Source organism: Giraffa tippelskirchi, chromosome 7 (assembly GCF_054371585.1).
Source record: "Giraffa tippelskirchi isolate mGirTip1 chromosome 7, T2T-mGirTip1v1.2.pri, whole genome shotgun sequence".
Taxonomy (NCBI): Eukaryota; Metazoa; Chordata; class Mammalia; order Artiodactyla; family Giraffidae; genus Giraffa; species Giraffa tippelskirchi.
In genome coordinates, this window is record NC_137281.1 from 29,428,335 (window position 1) to 29,438,463 (window position 10,129).

Below are 10,129 nucleotides of genomic sequence, written 5' to 3' on the forward strand. Positions count from 1 at the left end.
CTGACATCATAATTTGACTGGAACTAGCTGTTGCTGACACCAGCACCACATATTGGACCGCTTCATTGAAAGAGCCAATATACTCTAATTTTCCCTCAAATTAGTTTGCATATGGGAATCACAAATTAGGAATATATAATATATGGAATCTCATATGAACTATGAAGGTGGAGAGGGGAAAGAGGAGAGATGAAAGAGCACCTTGAGAAAGGAAGCAAAGATGAACTACTCAGTGTCCAGTGGATGAAATGAGGGAGATGAGGATACAACCAGGCAAAGAAGTGGAGTCAGGTTATATGGGGGCACAGTAGAGTGTCGCTTTTGAATGGAGTTCCTTGGGACAGCTTTCCAGAGGAGATGAACCTAGCCCAGACTTTTCAGGACAGGTGAAAAATTGCATTCCAGAAGGGTCATTAAATTCTGTTGTGAGGCCACCTGCTTGGCTTTGTGGTTACCCTTTCAGCAGCCTTTTATTCTCCTCTAAGTTTCCTCTGTCATATCTAGAGATCACTGTCTTTATTTTAGTGTTTCAGAATGTTATTTAACTTTTTATCTAAATTTATTCTGATTTTAAGCACTTTGAGAAAGGAACACATGGCATAGGGACTTAAGCTTTCCATGTGGCCCTAGTGGTAAAGAATCAGCCTGTCAATACAGGTTAGACTTAAAGAAACAAGGGTTCAGTCCTTGGGATGGGAAGATCCCCTGGAGGAGGGCATGGCAACCTACTCCAGTATTCTTGCCTGGAGAATCCCATGAATAGAGAAATCTGGCAGTCTGCAGTCCACAGGCCTGCACAGAGTCAGACACGACTGGAGTGACTTAGCACACATGTACATACAACATAGGGACTTAATAGTCTACAGCGGATACCACTTAATCTTTGCATTATGTACTGCTACACAGCAATAGAGGTTTAAGATAAATAATGCGCATGCATTCCATCACTGCTTTGGCAGATAAGGAATCTAGCTTTGGCTTACCTGGATCTTCTGCTCCAGGATGTCTCACCAAACTCCAATGAAGGTAGTAGTGGGGCTTAAGGTCTCATTTGAAAGTTCAGCTGAGGAAGAATCTGTTTCCCAGTGATTGTTGTCAAGATTCAGTCCCCTGTGGGCTGATGGACTGAGGTACTCATTTCCTTCTTGGCGGTCAGCTGAAAGCCACTCTCAGTTCTTTTCAGTATAGGGAAGTTGACAGTACTGGCAGCTTGTTCCATGAAAAGCCTTTAAAGGAAAGTGTATACAGGGAGAGACTGAGAGAAAGATAAAGGTATATCTTATGTAATATATTTATAGAAGTCATATGACATTGACTGAGCCATATTCTATTGGTTAGAAGCAAGGCAGAATTATCATGCATACTCAAAGACAGGGTGTAACCACACAGACACATACTATCCAGATACAAGGAGCATTGACAGCCAACTTAGGATGTGTCCTCCACAATCCTCTCACTTAGTAAGGGTAAGATCCATTCTGTCTCTTCAAGAACATCTGGATTTGTAAAGTATAGAATAAATGTTTCAAAAACAAAAAAATAGCAGACAGAGGTGACATTTCTAAATTTTTGCTTAATCATCTTTTAAATTTGCTCAATTCAGTTCAGTTCAGTCACTCAGTTGTGTCTGACTCTTTGCGACTCCATGGACCGCAGCACGCCAGGCTTCCCTGTCCATCACCAACTCCCAGAGTTTACCCAAATTCATGTCCATTGAGTTGGTGACGCCAACCAACCATCTCATCGTCTGTCGTCCCCTTCTCCTCCTGCCCTCAATATTTCCCAGCATCAGCGTCTTTTCAAATTAGTCAGCTCTTGGCATCAGGTGGCCAAAGTATTGGAGTTTCAGCTTCAACATCAGTCCTTCCAATGAACACTCAGGACTGATTTCTTTTAAGATGGACTGGTTGGATCTCCTTGCAATCCAAGGGACTATCAAGAGTCTCCTCCAACACCACAGTTCAAAAGTATCAATTCTTCTGTGTTCAACTTTATAGCCTAACTCTCACATCCATACATGACTACTGGAAAAACCATAGCCTTGACTAGATTGACCTTTGTTGGTAAAGTAATGTGTCTGCTTTTTAATATGCTGTCAAGGTTGGTCATAACATTTCTTCCAAGGAGTAAGCGTCTTTTAATTTCATGGCTGCAGTCACCATCTGCAGTGATTTTGGAGCCCCCAAAATAAAGTCTCACACTGTTTCCACTGTTTCCCTATCTATTTGCCATGAAGTGATGGGACCAGATGCCATGATCTTAATTTTCTGAATGTTGAGTTTTAAACCAACCTTTTCATTCTCCTCGTTCACTTTCATCAAGAGGGTCTAGTTCTTCTTCACTTTCTGCCATAAGGGTGGTGTCATCTGCATATCTGAGGTTATTGATATTTCTCCCAGCAATTTTGATTCTAGCTTGTGCATCATTCACCCCAGCGTTTCTCATGATGTACTCTGCATATAAGTTAAATAGTAGGGTGACAATATACAGCCTCGATGTACTCCTTTTCCTATTTGGAACCAGTCTGTTGTTTCATGTCCAGTTCTAACTGTTGCTTCCTGACCTGCATACAGATTTCTCAAGAGGCAAGTCAGGTGGTCTGGTATTCTCTTCTCTTTCAGGATTCTCCACAGTTTATTGTGATCCACACAATCAAAGGCTTTGGCATAGTCAATAAAGCAGAAGTAGATGTTTTTTCTCAAACTCTCTTGCTTTTTCGATGATCCAGCAGATGTTGACAATTTGATCTCTGGTTCCTATGCAGTTTCTAAATCCAGCTTGAACATCTGGAAGTTTTCGGTTCACATCCTGTTGAAGCCTGGCTTGGAGAATTTTGAGCATTACTTTGCAAAGTGTGTGAGATGAATGCAATTGTGTGGTAGTTTGAAGATTCTTTTGCATTGCCTTTTTTGGGATTGGAATGAAAACTGACCTTTTCCAGTCCTGTGGCCATTGCTGAGTTTTCCAAATTTGCTGGGATATTGAGTGCAACACTTTAACAGCATCATCTTTTAGGATTTGGTAGCTCAGCTGGTAAAGAATCTGCCAGCAATGGAGGAGACCCTAGTTCTATTCCTGGGTCATGAAGATCTGTTGGAAAAAGGATAAGCTACCCATTCCAGTATTCTTGGGCTTCCTTGGTGCTTCAGACAGTAAAGAATTTGCCTGTAATGCAGGAGACCTAGGTTTAATCCTGGGTTGGGAAGATCCCCTGGACAAGGGAACAGCTACCCACTCCAATATACTGGCCTGGAGAATTCCATGGAATATACAGTCCATGGGGTCGCAAAGAGTCTGCACGATTGAACGACTTTTCTGTTATATGAAACCTTAAGACTTTTCTGTTATATGCAACCCTAATAAATCTGCCAGGCTACTCTCTTCATGGAATTCTCCAGGCAAGATTACTGGAGTGGATGACCATTCCCTTCTCCAGGGGATCTTCCCAACCCAGGGATCAAACCTGCATCTCTTGAATCTCCCACATTGCAGGCAGATTCTTTACCATCTGAGCCACCAGGGAAGCCCCAGAGGTGGTTTAATACATCTTGATTTAGAAATGAAAAAGTGGGGAAGCAGAGAATTCAAGTGACACTCTGGAGTCAGGACTAAACTTGGTTTACCTGAATCTAGGGCAGTACCCATTTTCAAACTTTAGCACTCATTAGAAGGCAGTTAGAAATACTTGTTAGGAAGGACAGTTAAGACACAGACCTTGGACTTTATCCCTAGAGTTTCTGATTCAATAAGTTTGGGATGGGGTTTGGAATTGGCATTTCTAACAATTTCTCATGTAATGCTAATGTTGCTGGTTCTAGGGCCACACTTTGAGATCCTCTGATCTGGGACATTCAAGCTTTGGCATGAAAGTTCGACCTGTTGAACAAATGCAAAATGAATGCCATTTATGTGTCTTACTAAACTTTTAAGCAGATGTGGTTTATGGTCGAACTGCGTGTAACTGTTTCATATTTAGGATCTTACGTAGAACTATTTTTGCTCATGAGTGAATGTTGTAGGCTGGAATATATGATCACCTCATTACACTGCCAAACATGGATCTTGCTCTTGTTTAAAGGTGTGGCAAACTCAATGAACTCTTATTAGAGTTGTGCTCTCCTGTTTCTCTATTTCCCCTAAACAAGCAAGTGGCCAATAAAAATCATGTGAGTAAAAACTACCTATGGTCGATCTTAACTTGCTTACAGACACAAGTTCAATACAAACTGGGTCTAGTTTGTAGAAAAAATAATTTTTTAGATCTCTCCTGAAACCAAGCAAGATGTACTTTATTATGTTTGGTCTTTACTCAACACACTGATGAGAGAAATTCAAGTTTTTCCTCTGACACCCAACTGTCACTCCAGTCCTCTATGACACATCACATACAAGAAAAACATATATACATTGAATACCTAAATACCACATTTTTCACTAACACATGTTTATTTTCCTTATAATATTATCAACCACTGTCTGGCAGAGGTTTCCAGAGGATTTGATCCCATGAAAGAGGAATTTTTACTTGATAGTTATAAAAAAAAAAAAAAAAAAGCCATTTAAAACACATCATTCTCAGTCTACAAAAAAGTGGATTTTTTAAAAAATGCTTTTGTAAAAATAAATGTAAGTGCCATATATCCTGATCATCAATTATAAAAGCAGAAGTTTCTTCCAGAGGAAATTGTTTCTGGACTTTTGAGCAATTGTAAAACATTATTTTCCAAGCATTAATTTCCTGTATTCTCAGAGGGAACAAACATAAAGGTTGCCACCAAGCACTGATATATGAGTAGAGGGCAAGGATTTATATCATTCTATTTTTATTTAATAAGTATATAGTATTATTTTAGTCAGAGAGGGAATGAAAAAATAGATTTTTAAAAAATATTATTTATATTTACTAATTATTTACCATTGTAGATCCAGGTATTAGGAAAAACCTGGGAAATAAACTTTAGGAAATAAGGTTTTATTTATTTCCTAAGATAAATCTTAGTCAAAACCTGGGAAGATTGAAAAATATTTCTTGAAAAAAACTGAACAAATAAGTGAATGCTGTTAGAATTTAAGATGAATAATTTTCTTCAGGTTTCTTTTAAAGATATTATATATCTTACTTAGTTTTTAAAATATATTTTTTTTTCTCATTACATTCTTGGCTAAAATAGCTCTGTTTTTCCTACTGTGAGATGAAGACTGTGCTCAGTACTGAGGGTATAATCATAAGCCAAAGCACAGGGTTCTGACCCTCATGGAGGTGCCAGCTTAGAGAGAGACACAGGCATGGGTCTAAGAGTCACCAAATATATTTATTATACTGAAGTGAGCACTCATATGGGGTGAAAATAGGAGATGGAGATTTAGTCAGCAAGGTCTGAGAAAGCTTCCCTGAGGAAGTGATTCTGAACAGCCATCTGAAGAAAGAGTAAGAATTAACTATATCCAAACTTAGCCCTGATGGTCCAGCAGCTAAGACTGTGTGCTCCTAACGCGGGGTTCGATCTCTGGTCGGGGAACTAGATTCCACATGCTGTGACTAAGAGCTTGCACGCTACAACTAAAAGATCCTGCATGTCACGATGAAGATTGAAGATCTTATGTGCCACCACTACGACATGGTGCAGCCAAATAAATAAATAAATAAGTGAACTCTGTCATGAAGAGGGCAACAGTGGTCAAGGTGGATCAAGTGGCGCCTCCCAAGGTCCAGTGGCAGAGCAAGCATGATCCTTCAAGGACCAATACAATTTGCCTTTCAAATTTGCTACAAAATCAATTATATGCACTGTAAGCACAGGGTACAACTAGGACGTCTAAGCTTATTAAATGCACAAATCATATACAGTAATATGATTATTTTTCCCACGCAGCATAGGGTATCATTGCTTTTGCAAAGGTAGAGGCCACACTTTCAGTCAGATGAGAAGGTGACTCATGGCTGTAATACACTAGTTCTTTCATGGCCTGAGTTTCTGGTTAAGCTAGTGGAGTGTATAAATGTGGAGAGTATTTAGGAGTTAAACCCTTAATCCTACTCTCCCACATAGGAAACACTCTCAAGCAATCTCATGTAAAATCTTTACATTAGGCAGCCTGATTTATCATTGCAGCCAAGAACTAACGTGGAAGCAATTGCTAATGACAGCACACCGGTGAGAGTTCACATCGGTGCTTATAATGGTCAGCATGCAGACCTCCAGACCACTGTTACTGACCTGATCAAAGCCATGGGTACCGCTGGGAAGCTGGGCTCACACTTCTACTCCATAAATTTAGCAGACCAAGAAGTTTATTACTACCCTGAGACAAGCTGATGATGGAATGGCTGGTTGAGTTAGTGCCTTAGCTCTTCCAATCTATTTCCAATCACTGGTAGAGGAACCAAGGGTGTGTAATGTGTGCATTTTCATTGGGTTCTTGTTACTAAGACCATATGATAAAGCTCCTTGAAGACAAGTGTGCTGGGCTTTTAGCAAAATCCCAAAGGCTAGTGAAATTGTTCTGGGGGGAGGGGGGGAGGGGGAAGATAGGGCAGGAACATTAGCTCCAGATTCTTTCAGAATGATGCAAACCAATCAAGAGGCTTTGAGAACCTGATCCTTGGCTAGGTCATGGATGAATTTTAGATTCTATTATTGTAGGCATTTTTAAGTGGATTTTTGGCATAACACAAAGTTGTAAAGGATCTAGTGATAGTTACCTGAATTCAAGCCAAATAATCTTGCATTTATGGAGAAAAAAAAAAAAAAAAAAAACACTGGGAATTGTCTCTGTGAATTTGGACAAACAGAAATAATTACACAGCTTAAAATCCTAGTTTGATTTTAGCTCAGTAACTTTTGTCTATAAGAAAAGAAGAAACAATTAGGAAATGGAAGTATATAACAGTGGTTGAAAGTGTGTACTCTGATAATTGCCTGTCTGTGTCTCACTTCAAACTGTGCCACTTATTCACTGGAAAATTTAAATAGTACCCTGAAATACCCCTGATTTTCTGCATGTATAAAATAAAGATGATGACACCATGTTCAAAGCTTGGTCATGAGAAATGAATAAAGTATGGCATGTAAAGTGGTTAGCATAATTCCTAGTACAGTTCTGCTATCAGTCACCCTCATTAAGATAACATATGACTTATTCAGTTAATCCCATGAGCTGGAGCAGCAGTTCTCCACCGCCATTCCATAACCCATTTGTGTCTGGCACAAAGAAAGAGAAAAGGTCCAGTGTACTGGGAACATGTGGCTTGTTCACACTACAGAATGGAAGCCTTCTGAGCATCTCATTGTGTAGATGTACCAGCATAAGATTGTATATTAAATGCCATATATTTTATAAGGGAACTATTGACAGACGTTAGACAGAGGAGGGACCAGTTTCAGTTTCATACTGAAGGAAGGTTGGTCTGACAACATAAGGTATATGAGTTGGCCTGATTAACACAGGGGTGAATGTTTTATCACAGAAGTAGTTGTGAAAAGAATGAGAGCCTGATCTAAGGTAATACAATGGGGATGGAAAGGAGAGCGTTTAAAAAAATACATTATGATAGAATCCTTTAGATGTGGTGGAAAATCAGATTTGGAAGAATACTTATTCGGATGTCTTACTTTGAAAAAAAAATTAATTTACCTCCTTTAATCCCTCTTTATTCTTTCATCCCTTCCATGCGTCCTTCTTGTGACACATGGGACATCTCTACCCAAGATGGAGAAATATGGATAAGGAATCAGACAGCAGAGAAACAAGCTTTGAGCTCAGGAAATCTATAGGACAGGATAGTCCTCTTGTGTTCAGCACATTCCAATCAGGCACAAGGACACCTGGAAGAGGGCAGTGGATGTCTTTTCCATCCCAGGATTCTCAAAGAACTAGAACATGCCACCTTGGGTGGCTGCACCAACAGTAGGCAAGAGACCAGAGGGGTTCAGAATGGAAAGGCTGGGCTGTAGATCATCTGGCTGGGCTAAGCAATCACAGTAGTCACGATTCAAGAAACACACTTCTGTTTCTATTTAAAACTAGCAAACATAGTACCAATATATTTGAAAGGGAGTTAGCTTTTGTGACAGGTCTTGATAGAAAGTCTAAAACTTTAGCATGGTCTACAGGGTTTAAAAGACTGGCTTCTGCTTAGCTCTTTAATTTTACCTCTCACTAGCCCAATCCCTCCTTCAGTACCTTCCTGGCTTATTGTCCATTCTTTTCCTACTTTTCCCAAAATGCTGCCACTCTGGGGCTGAGGCCCTGCTGGTCTCTGGGCTTGAAATATTTTTCTCACTCCTCCTTCATGTGGAAAGCTTCTCTTCATTATTTACATCTCATTTTGACTTAAGGCAAAGCAGGTCCCCAGTCCTTGGACACTGTTTTATAGAAATAGTTGATATCTTCATAGAATCCAGTTCTTTTCTGAAGAAAATGTATTAGGTTGTAACTATGCAGTATTTAAATTATTATTTTTATAGAAAATACTAGCACATAAGCTGCACAGAAACAGGCTCTGGGCTTGTTTTTGCTCACACACACACACACACACACACACACACACACACACACACACACACAAGTGAAAGCATTCTACATGCCAGATTGCTAAAGAAAGGCATGAATGAATTCCTTTACATTATAACACTGAATTTTCATGTAATCTTCCTGAAGAAGGTATTATCTCCATTTTATAGAGGAAGAAAAGGGGGCCCCAAAAGATTATGTCAACCTTGCTAGGTCACAGATGCTGGTTTTGACTAATGCCAATGATATTGTATACACCAAACTCTTTTGTTATGCCTCTGTATTTTGCCTTCCAAATAGAAAAAGTGGACTCCATACAGAGTACACACAGAAGTCACAGAGACAGTCCTAATCTTGAGGGTATTTCCATGCTGAAACATTTGACAATTTATTTTTGAAAGTCACAAGGCCTGGTCTTGAAACAGACCAGATGCCACAAAGAAGCAAACAAATAAAATAGGAAACTGTGAATCCCTATATATGCTTCTGGTTATTAATATTCTGTGAGAAAAATGAAACAATGAAGAAAGACCTCCCTTACTTCTAATTCTTCAGAAATGCTGGGGTCAGTGAGACCTATAAAACTTCCACACCAAAGTGCCCCATAAACTGATAACCAGAAGCAATAAATAATAGGTAGGGAATAAGAAGATAAGGCTTTCGTATGAAAAAGTAGAAAGCTGTTACTTATGAAAAATAACGAGTTCATGATCTGAGTCACAGTCAGCTCTCGGCCTTGTTTTTGCTGACTGTATAGAGCTTCTCCATATTTGGCTGCAAAGAATATAATCAATCTGATTTCAATGTTTACCATCTGGTCATGTCCACATGTAGAGTCGTCTCTTGTGTGGTCAGAAGAGGGTGTTTGCTATGACCAGTGTGTTTTCTTGGTAAAACTCTGTTAGCCTTTGCCCTGCTTCAGTATGTACTCCAATGCCAACACTGCCTGTTATTCCAGTTACCTCTTGACTTCCTACTTTTGCATTCCACTTCCCTATGATGAAAAGAACATTTTTTAGGTGTTAGTTCTAGAAGGTCTTTTAGGTCTTCATAGAACCGCTCAATTTCAGCTTCTTCAGCATTATTGGTTGGGGCATAGAACTGAATTACTGTGACATTGAATGGTTTGCCTTGGAAACAAAGACAGATCATTCTGTCACTTTTGAGACTGCACCCAAGTACTGCATTTCAGACTCTTTTGTTGACTATGAGGGCTACTCCATTTCTTCTAAGAGATTCTTGCCCACAGTAGTAGATAATAATGGTCAACTGAATTAAATTTGCCCATTTCTGCCCATTTTAGTTCACTGATTCCTAAAATGCTGATGTTCAGTCTTGCCATCTCCTGTTTGACCACTTCTAATTTACTTTGATTCATGGGCCTAACACTCCAGGTTCCTATGCAATATTGTTCTTTACAGCATTAGACTTTACTTCCATCACTAGTCAAATCACAACTGGGTGTTGTTTTTGCTTTGACTCTGTCTCTTCATTCTTTCTGGAGTTATTTCTCCATTCTTCTCCAGTAGCATATTGGGCACCTACAGACCTGGGGAGTTCATCTTTCAGTGTCATATCTTTGCCTCTTCATACTGTTCACGGGGTTCTCAATGCA

General features: G+C 39.5%; 1 long non-coding RNA gene across 1 annotated transcript in view; it reads right to left on the minus strand.

The window, feature by feature from the left end:
• LOC145515059 (uncharacterized) overlaps positions 1–9,564 on the minus strand; it is a 104,040-nt gene extending 94,476 nt beyond the window's left edge. The window contains exons 1-2 of the long non-coding RNA XR_014060656.1: positions 9,326–9,564; positions 984–1,226 (exon numbers count right to left, since the gene is read on the minus strand). This is a non-coding gene — a long non-coding RNA (uncharacterized LOC145515059). The remainder of the gene's footprint in view (positions 1–983; positions 1,227–9,325) is intronic.
• Positions 9,565–10,129: the final 565 nt, after the last annotated feature.